Source organism: Cavia porcellus, unplaced genomic scaffold (genome assembly GCF_034190915.1).
Source record: "Cavia porcellus strain 051 isolate PalLab524CR breed Dunkin Hartley unplaced genomic scaffold, mCavPor4.1 scaffold_3, whole genome shotgun sequence".
NCBI classification, from domain to species: domain Eukaryota; kingdom Metazoa; phylum Chordata; class Mammalia; order Rodentia; family Caviidae; genus Cavia; species Cavia porcellus.
In genome coordinates, this window is record NW_026947486.1 from 63,427,176 (window position 1) to 63,447,168 (window position 19,993).

The window sequence follows — 19,993 nt, forward strand, 5'->3', positions numbered from 1 at the left end:
GTGGCTTGTACTTTTAAAACATAAGTTCTGGCCTGCGGGGAACTACATAGGTGGGCAACTAGGTTCAGTGGCTGAATCTGAGGACCAGGAAAACTGAAAAAGTGCTTAGTGGTTTCTCACAGCTGTATACACTCAGCTAAATGTTCGCCTCAACCCTATATCTCAGCCTACTCTGGTATGAACGCTAGACGGCGCTGCTGGGTCGTGCTTCCCTTCTCCCGCGAAAGAAAAGAGAAGCGCGTTTTTAAACCAGGGAATGGGAGATTTGGGGTTGGCATCTTTTCCCACTCTCCTTACTCTGTCCCTTCCCCTTGAGTTCCCAAATTCAAAGGGGTGTGAACAGGAGGAGGAGCAGAAGCAGCCCTTGTCCATGGTGCACCAGAGCTGTTCTAAATCTTACCCACCCCACTTGCAGTCAGTCAGCCTGGAGGCACCAAACTATTAGCGACGAAGACGCAGCCCTTGGTGACTTTCACTACCTTTTCATCCCCTCTCCAGACATATTTTGGAGCTGGAAGCAGCGGTGGCAGTATGTGAGGCGACCCTGGAGCTCACTTCAGAGTCGCTCGCTCTTTGAAGCTAGGGCGTGTGAGTTTTGCGCATCGGTTGGAGGTTCCCGGGAAACGCTGAAGCAGCGCAGGAGGGAGGAGGGCAGGCAGAGTTTACAACTGGCGCCTGTGCTGCGTTTGAGTGAGCTGGTGGGTCTGCTGCTTTCTGGAGTTTCCGTGCCTTACGAGGGGCGCGAAGGCCAAGGGTTGAGGCGCTTCCATTACTGCGTGCATTGCGTGGCCTAGGCGACGTGCAGCTGGAACAAGGCTCCTCCAAAGCAAAGTTGCGCAAAAAGAAGAGGCTGGGAGGCAGAAGACTTAGCAGTAAGCAGAGACAGCACCTGCCATTCTAAGAAGGGCGGAATGGTTTAGGAACTCTCCTTAGCCGCTCTCCCTGGAGTTCCCCCCAGAGTCCACAGAAGCTCCGTTGAACTCTAGAAATTTTCCCTAGGCGGACAGAAGTTTCCTGGTATCCTCCCTGGCTGACACTGAGAGCTGAGAAACAGGCGAAGCTGTTGTGTCCGCTGCTTGGGAAAACACTTCCTCCAACCCTGCTTGTCATTGGGCAGTCTGAACGCCCGCTAAATCCTACCCGGAGCACACCTGGAAACCCAGCTCACCGTTTCGCCTTGGACATGGGATTACACGCCTGAGACCTGCTGGACGTTGCTGGTTGTTTTACAGGACTCAGGTAACGCCTGCTTGCAGAACCGGAGAGTTAGCTCGCCGGACTGGGGGAGAATGCGTTGAGCTCCTGACAGCAGGGAGCAGGCAGGTATCAGCCAAGAAAGGCTCTAGATTTGCTGTAGCCTCAGTCCCCATGCCAGAAAACTTGCTGGTTTGCTTTCTCCTCTTTCAGCTCTCAGAAAGTTTAAGCCCAGAGGTTCTTTTCCAGTTAGGAACCTGCGCAATTGCTTAGGAACAAGCAGAGCAGGTGCTTTGCATTCCCAGGTCGGGATCTTCGTGGTCTCTGTAGCTATCCTAGGCTTTGTAACCTTCAAAACAGTTTCGTGTTAGGCACTTTTGATACCCCCCCTCACCTTTATGCTAGAGGTCAAAAGAGCACTCCGTGGGGATGGGGTCCAAGGCAGCTCCAGAGTGGAGCAGCAAAGGGTGCCTCAGCATGTGCTCCTGTTCCTGGGGATTCCCACAGAGCACCAGATGGAGGACAGCTCTTGAGATTTGGAACAAGCTCTATTTTTCTGCCGTAAAAGCATAAAGGGACAGCCTTGCAAAGCCCAAGACAAGTCTCTTCCCTGCAAAATTCCCGCTGCCCCTTGAACAGATGTTCCAGGTTGAATCTTTGCCCACTGTCCCTCAGAGGACCAACCAGTGTCCAGTTGTGCCTCAGACTCATGCTGGAAACCCAGAAAGGGAGAGTAGGAACAGTCACCTGCAAGTGTATTGCTTTGCAGTGGGCCCTGGAGTGGAACGACCCGTTTCATTTGTCACTTTTAGACAGCTAAGAAAAATGCTGTGGCAGGGGGACTGGGAAAAGAAAGTATGTTATGAACAGTTCTGTTCCACTGGTTTTTCCTGGTCTCTGCAGGCATGCCTTCCTCATTTCTGTGACCCAGGAACTTTGAGGGAGGTGTTAGCAAATGAGTACATAAGGTCCCCACTCACTATCCGCAAAAGTTACTAGTGAGCAGAAGTACTGGAAAACAACTTTCTTAAATGTTACTGTGAAGCCTACCAGTAGTATTTTTGTTGTTGTTTGGAGGAGTAATCTATGTAAGAATATCTTGTCCCTGAATAGGGAAGTAGTTCCTTCCCACCAATACATTCAATTTCACCTTGTGTAAACTTTAAAAAAAATTTTTTTCTTGGCCAGGGAAACCAGATTGTAGATTATTAAACAAGTTTTGCAATCAGAAACTAAAGGAAAGGAGGAAGCACAGAAAAGACATGTTCTAGAGGTTTGGAAAATTCACTGGGCATCTTACAGCTAGGTAGATGATAGCAATTATGGAGGAGGGCTCCAAGAATAAAGGAGTTACAGTTCTGGACATAGATGAGGTGTTGGGGAGGGGATCATTTAACTACTGATAGTCGTATCCCCCAATCTACCTTATAGCAAATGTTTTTTTCCTGAGGGTTTTGGGGGGTAGTTTTAATCATGTAATGCTGAGCCACTGGGCTCTTTATCCTCAGGTGGAGAGTATTTGGGCTTTCAGCTTGTCTTGGGGCTCAGGACATGTTCTTCTTAGTGCTCCCTGCTTCCCCAGACAGGTGTTGGGCAATTACCTTGGCACCTGGGGAGAGTAGAATTCCCGGGTATCTCTGAGCATGGGCTGCCCCGAAAGTGTCTGCCTTCCTCCCTTTTATTCTTTTCTACTTATTTCCTCTGCAGAGTAAACTCTGCTATAGGATCAATGTTGTCACACTTCTCAGTAGCTTAACCTGATGCAGTGGCTTTAGCTCTAAGCTGCCTGTTCACTGTGTGAGAACTCAAGTCTCCAGGCTGCCCTGGGCTAAACAGCTTGTAATTACTCACTGTGGATGCAGGTGATTTAAATAGAAAGTACTTTAATGTGGGTGAAATCTTGCAGCATAGGAGTCTCTTGGATCACTCACTTTAGCCCCAGCTAGTTGGAAGGAAAGGTAAGCTGTAGCCATAACTGCCTAGGTGACAGCAAGCCATGGGTACTTCTGTTCAATAAACCAATGCCAGGCCTTCAGAGGAGTAGGATTGAGATTGAAAACAAGCTTTGCAGTATAGCTGCTCTTTCTGTATTTTAAGCTGTCTTACCTCACGTTGAGCAATAGACCTTTTGCATTTTCTGCAGTACTATTACTGTCAGCTATGTACAGAGGCTAAAAATGAAGATCAAGTGTGGGGGGTTATGGGGTGCCTCTGGACTGTGGGTTTTACAGACAAAATCAGGTCTGAATCTTTATTTGCATGTTAATTTCCTTAGAAACAATCTCTTAAATGCATAGCACCTTCTTGTTTGCCAATAACCAGAAACAGAGTCCGTAGACACATATGCTGCTTACCAGGGTGAATTGATGGTATGCCTACCTAGGGAAGTCCAAATTACCTACTTGGAACAGAGATCCACAGATGCAGAATCACTGATGTTTTATTTGTCTTTAAGAAGAAATACTCTAAGGAATCTGACCATATAAAAAGATGAAATATGAAGTGACAATTGCAGGTTTGCTTAGAAGAAACTTCATAAAATTTGTCTTCTATAATTCAGTGAATTGGCTCATTGAAAAACATTTGCTATTTGGGAAGAAAGGGAAAACCTAGGAAGGCAAAATGAGTCAAAATTATGCTTGAAATGATTGTATACTTTGATAAAAACAGAATTGTGTGTTCACACCTGCTCCTTAAAGGAAGTCATCAACACTATATGCACTGTGATGGTTTGAGTAGATTCTGTTTTAACCCTATGTGACTAGTGATTATCATACTGGAAAATCCACCCATGGAGCATTCCCTTCACCAGAGAAGTTTCTACTGGCAGCATATGATACAGCAAGAACTGTCAACATCTATTCGCACTAGAAACATGTTCACAAAGGCGAACACTTTCATGGCTTTATGTAGTCATTTAAAGTTTCCAGTGCCACAGTGCTGTCACTTCCCTCCCTTCCCAGAAAGCAGATCAGTTAATAAAATTATAGGAATTACCTTGTCTATATTTGGGAGAAAATTAGATATTCACATCACTGTAGAAAAAAAACCCCATAAATTCCAGACGAGATTATGAAGAAGAAGGTAAGTAACTTGTCCTGTCACAAATAAAACAGACTGGAAATTACAATAAAATACTGTAGTATTTTTACAGGAACAGGTAGATTCACAGAATAGTGTCCAAACAAATAGCCAAGTATACTATGGATTTTAAACAAGTGATAAGCATCTAAAAATCCATGAGTGAATGGGGAAAGATAGAGTTTTCAATAAATGTGGTTAAGGCAACATGGCTAAACATTGAGGGGATTTAATAAAGCTATTGTATATTCACTGTTTAATGTTAATTCCAGCTCAATCAAAGATTAAAATATAAAAAAATGAAAAATGATATATTTTCAAAATAGATGGTTTCTTAAAAACATTTTTATGGTTTTACAGATGGGAAGGCTTTTGCAATCATTTTTTGAATATTGAGTTAAAATATTAATATTTTTAACCGTGAAAAATCTGTATGGCAAAAAAAAGATGTAATGAAGATTAAAAAAACTAGGAAAATGTGATATATAACAATGTTTAGATACTTATAAAAAGAACTTCTACATATCAATTAAAAATCTTTTAACAGAAAAGTGAGGAAAATTCATGAACAAAATACAAAAGAAGGAATACCAAACTCACTGTACAAATAAAAACTGATGGTTTTTGCATATCAGAGGAGTAAGGTTTAAAAGAGTAACAAAAAATATTGTCAAAGCTGTGGGGATGTAGATGATCACACACATCATTTTACTGTTCCAGAGGTTGAGTTCACAATCTGTGTAAAATTGTAAGATTTTTTTCTATGATCTCACAATTTTATTAGGAATTTATTTTAAAATAAATGCAGGTACTAAAAGAGGTTTATCCAAGAATGATCATTAATGTTTTGTTTATAGTAGCAATGCTTTGAAAACTAAATTACTGTAATAGTGAATTGACAGTGTAAATGGAACGTGCCAACTCACTTAATTACTTTGTACACATTATAGTTATTGTAGAACTGCCTTTGTGATATGGAAATATATTATAAACAATGTAGTGGGCAAGCTAGGTTACAAAGCGGCATAATTTGATTTCTGTAATTATCTATACATTTACATACATCTATCTGTGAAAATAAACATACAAAATATATAGAAAAAAATCACCAAAACATTAATTATAGGCCTAGAAGTTTATGATTTTCTTTTCAAAAATCTATTTGTGTTTTTAATCATTGTTTGTTTTTATAGTGACAAAATAAAAACATATATAATGTGTAAAAGGCTTACTTCAGTATGGAAGCCTCAAATGCTTAATTCATGTTTGCATATTATGCCTTTATAAATTACAAGATAAGCTAGTCAAAATTAAATGCAAACTTCAAGAGAATTCTAGGATTTAAATGTAAAAAAGGAAAGCATATGATAGCCACAATAAATCTAACAAAAATATTTTCTAATAGAAGAAAAATCAAGAAAACATCATTCTACATGAATATTTAAAATATATGTGTAAAACATAATGAAACGAAAATCTGGATGAAACAATTGCAATATTTTATAGTTAAATGTCTATATTTACTCCAAAATACAAGTTTCCTTGAACCATCTCCAAATAACACAGCGTTACAAGGACATAGCTAAGTATAATTTCTTCAGATGCTATCTCTGTTAATACTTGTAGTGTTTCTGGAAGCTATGTCATCGTGGAGAAAGGACAATACAGTATAATTTCCTGAGTTAATTAAACAAGGATAAGGCTTATAAAGTAAAAGCAGATGCATCATATCTTACCATGAAATTACTCTCTTTCTAGTTCTTTATAGATTTATAATTGCCAATACCATTATCTACACAGGAAACAAACTTACAAGATCTAAAAACATAGCTGACTGCCACCCACTACCCTTGTACCATTAATTTGTTTTAGATACTTAGTATCTTTGTCATCAATGGAGGTGTAGAGGGGCACTTACTATCGTATATCCTGTCTTCCTTTTTAAGGAGGTGTTTAGAACTAACAGGCTTTCCTGGTTGTTGATCCAAACTCAGCGTCAACGAGGTCAAATTATTCTTATGTTCAGAAAGAAAGATTAGTGCATAAATGTTCTGGAACAAAATACGTTTTAATCTTTTTAGGAAATGGAAAAATCCATTTCCCTGAGATAGACTCTCTAGTTCTTCTTTAATATCCCATTTAATAGGTGATTTTGATACTGAGTTTAGACCAAGGACTGTAATCAAATAATTACTGTTAGTATTAAGGACCTGACCACTTTATAAGTATAAACACATTTCATAATTATAAATTATCTTATGAGCAGGGAGGGAGTTAGTATTTGTCTTTTTTGTTGTGATGCTGGAGCTTGAAACCAGGGCTCCACACAAGGTGGGCAATCACTCTACAACTCAGTTACATACCAATCTGATAGTATTTTTGTTAACATTTTCAGAAGTAGAAACAGACATAGAGAAATTCTGTAATTTTTGCCTAAAGTTAAAGAATTATAGAAAAGCTCTTTGTGGTAAAAACCCGAGGCAATCTAACTGGCTTTGAAAACCATACATTTAAACATGACATAAAGCTATATTAACATATATACTAAGTGTGGTAACAAGTCACTTTTTATCATTTGTATAACTCATTTCTACAGAGGAGGTTACATTTATAATCACAAAAATACATATTTAAAAATAAAGCTTCAGATTGAGCCACAAATATAAACCTAATCAACCCTTAATTAATTTATTTATTTATTGAAAAGTGATCTTTCTGGAAAATACCTAGAAGTATGCCAACTGGGCTAAATGAAGGTTCTAGTTTAAGATTTTTGAGGAGTCTCCATACTGATTTCCAAAGTGATTGTACTCATTTACATGGCCACAAACACTGTAGAAGAGTTCTTTTTTCTTTCAGGCTCACCATCATTTATTATTATTTGATTTTTTGATGATACTCATTTTTTCTGGGTATTATGGAATCCCATTGTTGTCTTAATTTGTGTTTCTCTAATGACCCACGATTGAGCATTTCTTCATATAGTTATTGAACATTTGTACTTCTGTGAAGTATCTTTATTTTACATGTCCACTTTTAAAATTCGGTCTTTTATTTTGGGGAATCTAATTGTTTCATGTATAGTCTTAATATTAACCTTCAATCTAAGGAATATCTGGCAAATAATTTTTCTGTTATCTCTTCACTCTTCTGGTGGTTTCTTTTGCTATGCTGAAGTTTTTTTTTATTAATTTACTATGATCCCATTTGTTGATTCTTGAAATATTTTCTGTGCAACTAGGATTCTGTTCAGAAAGTCCTTGCCTGTGCCTATGACATCGAGTTTTATATAATTCATCTTCCAACATTAACCTGTTTTAACATTTAGTTCTCGAGTCCATTTGAGTCCATGGTGAAAGATACAGATCTAGAGTCAATCTGCATGTGGATAACCACTTCTTTTTTCCCCCAAACACTGTCTTTCCTCCAGAGTATGTTTTTTGGCCTCTGTATCAAAGATCAAAAAGTTGAATGTGTTTCAGATTGGTTCTGCATCTCTTACTCTGTTCCATTGGGTCTCATGTTTGTTTCTGTGCTGGTACCATACTAATTTTAATCGCTATAGCTTTGTGTGTGATGCCTCCATTTTTTCTCTTGCTACTTAGGACTGCATATGTTTTTCTGTGTTTCATCTAATTTCATATGAATTTTAGGATTGTTTACTCCAGTTCTGTGAAAAATGCTTTTGGGATTTTGATTTGGATTGCATTAAATCTGCATATAAATTTTAGAAGTATGGTTATTTAACTATATTGGTTCTGCCTATTCAGTAATAGAAGAAAATTTTCCATTTTCTAATGTCCTATTCAATATCCTTTATCAGAGTGTTGTAGTTTTCATTGTGGATGTCTTTCACTTCCATAGTTAGGTTAACTCTTAATTATTTAAAGTTTTGGTGCTATTGTGAATAATATTTTTCCTAATTTCTTTTCAGTGGATTTATTAGTGAAGAGGAATGCTATTGAGTTTTGTGTGTTGATTTTGTATCCTACTGCACTGCTGAATTTGGTTATTAATTCTAACAGTCTTTTGGTAGATTTTTTTGGAGGAATCTTCTTTGTAGAGGTTTGTGTCATCTGCAAGTAATTATAACTTGACTTAATCCCAGTGAGACCTCTATATCCATATTTAAGCAGCACAATTCCTATTAGCAAAATCTTGGAGGCAACCTGTATATCGACAACCAATAAATGAATACAGAAAATGTTGGTATTTACATTCAATAGCATAATACTTTGCTATAAAGAAAATCTTGAATCAGTTTTAGGAAATTGGATGCACTGTGAAACCATAATGTTAAGTGAAATAAATCAGATACACAAACTTAAATACTATATGGTTTCTTTTGTATGAGAAACTCAAAGTATAAATAGAGGACAAAATGAAAGATGATAGGAAGTAGGGGGTATATCTTTCTCAAAGTAGAAGGAGATCAAGAGATGGAGGTGAGGGAAAGCAGATGAAAAAAAAATGTGTATATGTACCAACCGCACCAAAGGAAAGCAATCACTATGTATTGCAAATGGACAAAAAAAAAAAAAAAAAAGGAAAATCAAGACATGGAGGGAGCCAGAAGGGAGGGAAAATAAAGGAGATGAAAAAAAGGAATTAAGATGTTTTATGTACATGTACTAATCCCCACAAAGCATGTAAATATTATGGACTACAAACATGTACTAATAAAATAGAAAAAAATCTAAGCTATTAGTAACAGGATACATACTAATCACAAAACCAAAGTATTATTTAAAAGTGATAATTATGGTCTGTTCACACAACTATAACTGTATTGGAATCAAAAGGGACAATGTAGTAACAATTATTAAACTTTAGTTTTGGAAACTAAAATGTGCCATTATTGCCCAGTTACTGTGTTGTAATATTGCTTCATTTCTTATCCCAACTATACTTTGCAATATGCTCCTCTTTCTAATACGTCTATCAAAATCTAGAGTCATTATCTTGTTAGAAAATCTGTCAAGAATGTCTTCTATTCTGGTATAATCTAATGAATATTTTCTCTGCTCCAAAATATATATGGCTGAACTCCTCTAATGAAGATCATACTTATGTTAGGACCAGTGCCTGATGTATAGCTTGATCTTGGGTTTACTTCTATGGTACAAGACTTTTTTTTAACACCTTCATCTTTCTCTCCCATCTGTTCCTCACTGTAGGTATTTCAGACATTCACTACACATCTCAGACTCAATTCTTCCATTGAAGCAGATATTCTTGCCTTTTACTTAACTGTTAGGCTTCTAGCTCTGTTTATTCTGTTGCTGTCTCCTACTTAACTGTGCCGCTTTTCTCTACCATCCCATATTTTCCTAATTCCCAAGTGTGTTTTCCATAGTGATTAATTACCCTAGATCCCGTGTTCAGGAATTTCATGTCTCCCAGTTATCCTCATAGGCAAAGAGATTAACATTAGACAGTAAGAAAATTTTTCCTTGCTTTAAAGAGAAAGAGGAATATAAATATGTGTGTATGTCATCGATTTAGTGGGAAGAATTAAGGAAAGCCTTCTTATTTTTGTTTTCTATGAAGTAGCAGAGTCAGTGTCATTTGGTGAAAATGAACTGGAAAACAGTTGGAAGGAAAAGTGAAGTAAACAACAGGAATGTTGGACCTTGGAGGAAAGAGTCTGTTCCTAAACAAAAAGACTATCTAGGCAGCATTAAAAGTTCAAATGATGATAGGGATCATAAATTTGTAAGTGTAGTATTTTCAAGTCGTGGTTAAGTGTGAGATTGGGGGCAGTGAACAGTTGAGTTGATCTAGGGCTGAGTTTTACCCAGAAAGATTCAAGGTAAAGATAGAAGTGATAGGACATGAATTAGAACTGTGTAGGAAAGGAAGCATCAGAAACTAGCAGGTAAAGTATATCAGTTAGGGTTCACTAGAGGAACAGATTTTGTATGATGATACTACAAGGGGTTAGGATTACAATCCTAGTTAGGATTACAATGACTCCCTGAAAAATTGGATGGAAGACTAAAAAATGTTAAGATGTGTTATGGTACCTGTACCAACTCCCCACAAAGAATATAATATTTATCTACTACAAACATATGCTAATATAGAAAGCCAAAGTCTTTTGTTAAAATCCTGCACTGGAAGACTAGACTGGTGGAAGACTAAAGGCAATAATGAAGACCACAGTGCCACCAAAGAGGAGAAGCGAAATCTTCCTTCTTTTTTTTTTCCCCCCTTTTAAATCTGTTTAGACTACAGAAGCCAACTGGTTGGTTCCCCCCTCATTCAGGATGAGTTTTCCCTCCTCAGTTTGCAGCCTACATGTTATTCATCCACAGACACACCCACAGTTTTACTAATTTGCTAGGTGGTTCATACTCAAGTCAAGTTGACATATCACAATTAATGATAATCTACCCTTTGTCAACTTGACACACAAATGTGTCTCCCTAAACCGTATTTAATCTCCAAATACAATAACAAGTTCATAATTATACCTAGCATGGTACTGTCTTAAGAAAAAATGGAGATGCCCTAATTATCTCACCAGAATAAAAGGCATTTTTTTCTTTGGACAGTGCTTGCTCTTAACATTCCATAACTTAAACATTGTAATTTATATTTAATAATACTTAAATGATATTGAGTTTAACAATATTATGTTAGCAAGAAAGGAAACAAAGATACCTCCTTAATATATGTGTATATATGTACTAGTACGTTAACAAAATAAAAAAGAATTACTCATAATAATTAGAATCCTTGTTTTTGTACCTGGTCACAGTTGTAGCGGATATTTATAATGGTGTACCATTTTTGTACTACCAATTCTGTATTCTTTGCCCTTCAGCAAGTACCTCAACAAATCTAGGTTCCTTACCTGCTAGGGCAACCATATCTTTACTCGTGAAGTGTCTGGAATATTTGTCTTTCTGCCCGGATTGTGTTGCTGTAGTTTCTCACTGACTTTAATGGCAAGATATGATAATACTATGGGGAACACTAAGGGATCACGTTTACTGTAAATGTATTCTCCCTTTCCTCCATGGTGGAGTAATAGAAACATTTTCCTGTAGTAGTCGGAATCAATCACCCCTGTCAACACTATCACTCCCTTTTAATTTTGTTTACTCAAAGACATGAGGAAGCCAAAATGACCAGGGGAAATCTTACTTTCACTTTAATGGAATTGTTGTTTTTGTACAAGTCATCCTCCATCTGGAACTAAGACTTCTAGGCCAGCAGAGCATAAGGTTCTGAGAAAAGGAAGCAAAATTTTTGCTAATGGGTCATTAGAGGTAATGAACTGTAGGTATGAAGCAAGCACAAGGATGGTAAGGGTCTGTATGAAAAGAACATTGTAGGTGATGAGGCAGGCTAACAGTAGCTTGGGCTCATTATGAGCAGAGAATCTAAGAATGTAGCCATGCAGGGGCCAGAACCCATATACAGAGATTTCTGAGTAGAATAGCAGGCTAGGCAAGCTTTGCAAATTGACCACCTACTAGGGAAAAGAACAAGTCCTTTACGAATAATTGCAATTCATTTCTCACTGTCATAGCAACAGGAATAAATATAAAAAGATAAAATATTACGAGGGACTCTGGTATTGAATTAGGAATATCAGAAGAAGGAATAGAGTATCTGTGTACTACACACACACACACACACACACACGGTGATATTTAGTTTATAGAAAGACAAGAAATGTAGAGAGATTGTTCCTAAATTGATATATGATTGATGATATGAAGACAAGCAGAAAAAGTACAGATGGTTGATTTTTTATCATTTTGTTAAATACAAAAAATCAGTACTTTTCTGGTTAAAAAACATTAAATGGCTCCCCTGATTTTTTTCTCTAAAGTAATAGACTTGTACTGAATCTATTTCTTTGATAGACATAAGAACTTCCAAATTTTCACTACTTTTTTTTGCTCGTGGTTGTAGCTCACCTACTTTAAAATTTTCCTCTAATAGAAAACTTGACAAAAGTGTTTTCTAAAAGAAAAAAAAAAATGGTTTCTTTAAATAGAACCCAGTGGGTGTGCAGAGTGGTTTCGGGACCTTGGAGAGAAAATGTCATTGTATAGTTTCTTTAGTTGCCGAAAGCCCATGGTTAAAGAATATTTTCCGTTTAGGAGCTTTTTTTAACATTTGGGTCAGGAAGCACAGAGATCACCTTCCTGGAGCTAGTGTTCCTTTCTTGGGCCTTGTATTTGTTACTTTATACTTTTAGCAAAAACTTCCAAAAAATCACTATTGAGCACTTATGGTGATATTTACTGGATTAAATCTGAGACAGAGGCTTATAGTCACACAGAAAAGAAGTGTTAAAGGATAGTACACAGGGTAATGCAAGGATTACTCTGCGTAATTACTTTAGGATTTAGTTCCTAAAGTCTCTGCTACTTTATTTCCACCGTGCTCTGTAATGTTGAGTATGGTCCTTCACTATGATAGTCCTAAAATTCTCCCTCTGTGGAGTGGGGAACTTGGATTAAATCAATGATTTTTCAAACTAGCATACATTTGAATTACCTGTGGTGCTTTTTGCAAAGGCAGTTTCCTGCGGCCTCACAACAGGACTTATTGATTCAGATTATTTTGAAGAGGAAGGAAAGAACTAGTTAAGCATTTTAAACCAGCTCCTCTTTTGCTTCTGATATAGTTAATTCTTGAACTATACCCTTTTTTATTAGAAACTCGACTCCATGGTCTTCTCCAACTCTAATATTTCATGACATGATATCCACATGGCATCAGTAAGGATGTGTTTAACAGAAGCAGAATTGAAGGAATGATTTATCTTGTTAGTTTACTAAGTTAGCAAATATTTTTCACTCACCTACTCTATACCTATTGAAGAATTGCTATCTAGTTTTTCTGTATATGTTTCATTGATTTTGGTGATGTGGAAAGGAACTAAGGAATGCTCAGCTGCTTGTGGAGAGTGGTATCTTTTAATATCTGAGCCAGTCCAATTATTATCTTTTATTCTTTATATTAGAATATAAATCTTACATATCATGGGAACTGATATTTTTCTCTTTTAGAATGAATGAGCTTTTAAGAAAGAGGAATCTCTTTTTCATCTCTGTGTTCTTAACTATAAGAATAGCATATGGCATATATTGAGCTGTTAATGAATGTTTGTTTAATCAAAGAAGGTCCTCTATCGTCTTTCGCTTGGGGACCTACAGTGTTGCTAGCTATCATTCTTCTTGCAAATAAGATTCTATTCTTACTTTTCTATCCCCAGTATCCCTGAAGTGTATATGTGGATTCAGTTCCTTGCTACATAAACATGCCATATGAATTTTAAATCACCAAAATATTAAGCATATGCCAAAATGTATTAGTGAATATTATGGCTATAAAGCATGTGAGGAGATTAGGAGCATATATGAAAATACATTCACACACACAGATCTTGGAAGATTATACATTGGAATTTAATGTAATTCTGTTCATTTTTAACTCTCCTATAATTTTCATTAGTCTTCACAGTAAAAACTATTTGGGGGAATCCACATAGCTATGAAAAATTGGCCCAGCCACAAAATGTGCCCAGCATTTCTAAATGGTTTAGTATCTTCTTAATAAAGATCATAATTTAAACCTTTGGCTCCTTTTGTTTCTGAAAATTCAAACTAAGTCAAATCCCAGGTCTTGAGACTAATTGAAAATTAAAACTCATTAGTTCAATTGTTTTGTTTGGGAAAGCATGTACAAGTTGTTGGTTATATTTAGAGATGCATAATGTATAATACTCTTACATTTGTGTAGCACTTTAAAGTTTTTATGGCATCTGCATATCAAGTATTTCATTAGAGCCTTAGAATAGTCCTTTGAGAGAAGCAAAGCAGGGTACTAAAATCATGGAACCACGGGGCTCAAAAGTCAGTAATTATTTAACTGCCCCCCACTTCCTCCATTTGGCAAGTGCTGAGACAGACATGGAAATGTCAACAGTAGACTCAAAGTGGCACTGCAGATTTCCCTGTATGATGTATTCACTTTACAAATGTCTAGAAAAAGGTAAAAAGTATTCTTGAAATTCACTGTGGTGCTCATGGTTAGCAGGTAAGGGTTATGACCTGGAGGTCCCTGCCTTGGGATTCTAAGCACAGACTTCTTTTCCCCCCACTACTTTTTATCCCCCCCCCCCCCCGCCATCAGGGATCCAATTCACAACTGGAAGCTTGCAAGGCAGGTGCTATGTCTCTTAGCTAAATCCCAGCCCCTCCCCCACTACCTTTTATATACATCAGTATGAGTCTTTCAAGCTTTGCCTTTACTGTAATTATATATATATATATATATATATATATATATATATACCTTCCATAGCATCAAAAGCAGTTAAATCCCCATCCATGTATATCAATTTCCTGGTCTGACGGTCTTTTGTATTGCCTTCAGAGGTTTCAGGTTGCCTAATGTACCATATTGATTAAGCTACATTCCGAAGAACTAAATATATATAGAATATTATTTTGCTCTCCTACTGAGCACAAAACTGTAAATTAATGGCTCTTTCTTGTTGACATCATAGAGTGTGCAGATCTGAAGCACGACTGTAATATTCTTGGTAGGACCATATATTTACATGTAATGTCTATAAAATGTATAGTTCAAATGTAAAGCTGTGACAGAGCATAGATTTTTTGTTTTAGAGGAGACGACATTGTGGGAGAAGCATGACAACGAGAACATCTGAAATGAGATGTGAGAAATAGTTGGAGAAAGAAAATAAAATGGACCAGCATCAGGATGACCTTCCACTATGGAGGTCACAGTGGAGTTAATCAGTGTATCAATCCTGAATATAGTTATAGGTGATATAAATATATTTGCTTTTGTTTTTCTACTGGTGTTTAGTGGCTCTAAGTTCCATGGGGAGTTCTTGCTTTAGCAGGACGTATACTAAGTACCACAGGGAATAGCTGAAACTGGAAGCAGGGTAGAACCAGGTGATTTTGGTAGATTAATTGGGAGTCATGCACATCAGAGGGCATTTATGAGTACATGGGGGAGACTCTGTTGGTAAGAATAGAGCTTGAAATAAATATAGAATGATACTAATTTGAGAAAAGTGGTTAAAGTAGATTTAATATTGGTGTGTGTAATTTTTTCCTTTGCTTCTTTGACTTTCCTTTTCAAATCTCCACAGTAAATTGTTTTACCTTTAAAATAGACCCGTTTCACCCTAAGTTTCAATAAACAAGATTCTCAGGACAGTATGTTGAGAGATACTGCTTAAATTCATTTAAATTTTCATTCTATGTGTCTTTTCCCAGCTCTTAAATAATTGCTATTAACCTGCTCTTAGGCAGGAATGTGAATTTTCATTTCCTGCAATAGCCAGCTTTTAGATCACAAGCAAGTCTTCTGAACTTCCACAAGAATTTTCTTTGGCCTTATGTAGTCAGGCATTTTGGTATCATGTAAGCATTAAATTTTAATGTTTTAATTTGTCCAGGAGAATTGTGTTGTTTGTAAGGGGCCGTCTATTTCTTTTGTAATGGAAAATTTCTTGTCATAGTTCAAGCTGTTTTCCTCTTTTAATTCTAAAAGCAATGTTCTTACCTTATTGTTTTTTTCCTGAGAAAGACTAAAACTATTTGTACCTTTTTGTTATTTTGTTTTTTTCTCTTCATTTGTGAGTTAATCATTCTTAGGTCATTGTAAATAGCTCCCTATTTGTGAACACAGTGGACAGAAGGAAAGCATCTTTCCCAGAACTGTAACCCTGACTTTGTAAGATCAAAGTACTTTTAGGATGTAAGGACTCTGAAAAGACCTGAAATAAATTTCTAGGGCAGAGATACTCAGTCATTATTGTCACTTACTAGCTCTGTGCCTCTAAGCAAGTCACTTCTGTGAGCCTCTTCCAGTTAATATATGTGCACAAGGGATTTTGTGGGAATTAAGTGAGGAAATGCACTTAAAAAGTTTAGGAGATTACCTGGAGTATCACATTATGTATTTAATTTGACTGCCACCATATATTCTCAGGACTATATTCAGAGAACATTTTGACTTAGTAGGCCTGAGGCTATGGTTCAAGTAAGCATGTGCAGCTACAAAAACTCCCTGGGGATACTGTTAGTTACCTCTATTTTTTACAGTATTGCTATATATAGTAATCTGCAAACTTTAATGCATGTTAGAACCACCTAGAGAGTTGGAGGGGCTGTTAAAAAATGCCAAACCCTACCCTTGGAAATTGCACAATACTAGGAGTGACTGTGAATGTGCATTTTAACTGGAACCCCAAGTGATTTCAGTGCACTTAGTCTTTAGAGTGCCCTTTGGGAAACACTGCTGTAGTGAAACAACATAGCCACCACTACTTCTCTTCTACATATATTTATCAGGATAATCTTTCAGGAGCGTTGAGATGTTACTGGATATACATAGGTTGGTGGTGGTGAACCTGTGTCATGCATGCCACATTGGGCTGTTTGTATCATCGAAAGTTCTAAAAGGTTTGCCAACACTGCCATAGGTAATGTTTCTGACTCACTTTCAGTGGGACAAAAAGTATAAGCTATATTGTTTTGTTAGTCGTAGTAATGAGTTAACTCTGATATATAACCTCTACTTCCCAATCAAGGGCATGTAATTGCAAAATGACTGCTATTTTCTATGGCAATAGAAATCAGAAAAGCCAATTTGCCATGTGGGAAGAGAATGTTTGACAAAAGACACAATGCCTTTGACCTTTATGTCATTACTAATGCACCCTAATCATATCATTAAATTTACCAACCAATGCCCACAAGAAAACTAAGAAGAATGAAACCCGATTGCCTAGAGTTTGTACTTGGCATTCATTATGTGACTGGTGTTTAATGAGCCAGATGAATTTTTCTTTTAAGTGGCAAAATGTTTTATTTGATTGCTTTGAAATGCATTTCCATTCTGTCATACCTGAAAAAAAGAAAAATGAGGTCTTTGAGGAATTTTGAATGCTCATTTTTCCTTAGCCCGTGCTGTACAACACCTGGCTCTCTACTAGAAATGGCACTTTCCTTTCATATATTTTCTAGGTCTCTACAGATTTTTGAAAACTCACTAACCACTAAGTTCTGCGTGGCTTTTACACTGTCTCCCCTCTCCTTTCCTCCCTCCCTTCCTCTTTTTCCTCTGCTTTATGTTTTGACTCCTTTTCAGGTCAGTAGAATCACTTCCAAACTTTCTCATGAGTATGTAAAAAGCAGGAATTTGTGGAGATATTTTTCCTTTGCTTGCAAATACTTCTATATATATATTTGTCAGTGAGAGTTTGATAAATCTTCAGTATTCTAAGATGCAATTGGTAGATGGTAGATGAGTGCATTTTGCTGCCATGAATTTGTCATATGGATAAAATTAGCATTGCCTCCAATTGTTTTTACCGATAATTTCTATGATTTTTTAATACTTTCCTTAAAGAAAAATACATTTGTTTCTCTTAGCAATTGTCAGCTGTTAAATGAAGTTGCTAAACAAATGTTATCCTCAATACAATATATCTCACTTTAATATATTCCATCATGAGCCATTTTTTAAAATTTTTGAATTTTTTTTATTTTAAAGAGATTAACACAAAACAGGACATAGCAAAGCAGATCAGAACAGAACAATGTAAGCAACACAGTATTTTACCACAAGACAGCCCGTAATTAACATTGGCTACCATAATGTCTCTTGCTTTGAAATAGTTGAGCATACTTTCACATACAATAGTATCAAACATAACAAAATAGTATAAAACCATTCAAGAGAATGAAAGTATCACAGAGCATTCAGAACCAAATAGCAGAAAACGACCAATGGCTACTATATTATCTCATTGTCCATGAAAGATTTGTTTATACTATCACACATCATAAAATCAAATAAGATATAACATGATAGAACCAATGGAAAAAAGAAAAAAAAATCATGGTAGGATTTCAAAGCAAGATGATATTAACTCAGCAATGGCTATTATAATGTCTTGTTTTCTGAAGAAATATCAGAAGAATATCATCTGTGTATTCATCTCAGATGCACATTTTTGGACTGGGTCTTTGAATTTTGGGGGTCTCATTGTTTTCTAATTCTTTATATGTTTTAGACAGAAGACCTTTGTCTGAGGGACAGTTCACTAAGATTTTTTCCCAGTTTGTGGGTTTTCTTTTCACTATGATGGAGATTTCTTTTGACATGCAGAAACTTTTTAATAAGATGTGATCCCAGTTATTGATCCTGGGAAGTATTTCCCATGCAGTTTGATTCCTGTTCATGAATTCTCTACCCCTATGTCTTTACGATTTTTACTTTTGTCTCCCAACAGACAGATTTACTGTTTCTGTTTTAATATTCAGATATTTGATCCATTTAGATTTTAGTTTAGTACATGTTGATAGGCACGGGTCTAGTTTTAGTTTTCGGCAAGATGGAGAGCCACTTTTTTCCAGCACCATTTATTAAAGGTTAGATGGGTTTCTTATAGATTGCATATGGTTGGATGTTGTTTCTTGATCCATTCTGCCAGTGTGTTTCTTTTAATTGGTGAATTGAGACCATTTACATTAATGGTTATAACTGTTATATATTGGTTTATTTTGACATACTATCTTTCTGCTGTTGCATCTTTATCTTTCTGTTTTGTTTAATTGTCTGCCTTGCTTAGTGGTTTTTTCCTATGTGTATTTAAACTGTCTTTCAGTATTCTTTACAGGGTTGGCTTGGTGATCATGAAGTTCTTCAGCTGTTATTTGTCATGGACGTTTCTTATTTCTCCATCCATTTTGAGGGACAATTTTGCAGGGTACATCAGTCTAGGTTGGAAATCCTTTTCCTTTAGTATCTAAAATACTTCACTCTGTGCTCTTCTTGACTTAATTGTTTGTGTTGAAAAGTCTGCTGTGATTCTGATAGGTTTTCCTTTGTAGGTGATCTGTCTTTTCTCTTACAGCTTTTAATATTCTATTCTTATGTTGGATTTCTGGGATGGTGATTATTATTATATCTGCGTGTAGTTTTATTTTGGTTATGGCTATTTGGAGTTCTATACGCTTCACTAATCTGAATGTCAGTTTCCTTTCCCATATTTGGGAAATTTTCAGCTGTCATTTTGTAAATAGCCTCTTGATACCATTTGTGTTGTCCCCTTCTTTTGCATTTATCCCTATCGATCTTATGTTGTTTTTATTTGACTCATCTTGCAGCTATTGAATTGTTATTTCCTGATTTCTTGTTATTTTTAAAAGATCTTTCCTTTCCTGTTCACTAGCTGCAATCTTGTATTCGAGGTCTGAAATTCTATCTTCACATTTGTTGAAGCGGTTTTGACAGCTTTCAATGGAATTTTTGATTTCCTGTATATCTCTTTGAATCTACTTCATGTATTGTGTTTGTTTCTCATATTGTTCATCCAGGGATTCTGTCTTTTGTTTTGTTTCTCTAATTTTTTAACTGTGTTTTCTTTAGATGTGTTCAGCATCTTTTTTGTTACTTTTATCATTTCTTCTTTTACCTCAGAGATTATTTCTAATTTGAATTCCTTTAAAGCTTCCCAGAATTGCTTTTATATTTCAGTTGCTATTATTTCAGGTATTTTAGTCTTATGGCTTGTATTTTCTTCTATGTACATGGCTCCTAGGCTTTTTTGGGCTTGCTTGGAGGTTTGAGATTGCATTTTGGTCTTTCGTTTTGTCATTTTCCTGATGGCCCAAAGCTTCCCCTCATCATGTTGGAAATT

At 36.4% G+C, this 19,993-nt stretch overlaps 1 protein-coding gene across 1 annotated transcript in view; it reads left to right on the forward strand.

The window, feature by feature from the left end:
• The first annotated feature begins 202 nt into the window (after positions 1 to 202).
• The window catches only part of Il1rapl2 (interleukin 1 receptor accessory protein like 2), a 1,287,414-nt gene continuing 1,267,623 nt past the window's right edge, over positions 203 to 19,993 (forward strand). Inside the window, exon 1 of the mRNA XM_063246234.1 lies at positions 203 to 1,239. The gene's annotated coding sequence lies outside the window, so the exon portion shown is untranslated. The remainder of the gene's footprint in view (positions 1,240 to 19,993) is intronic.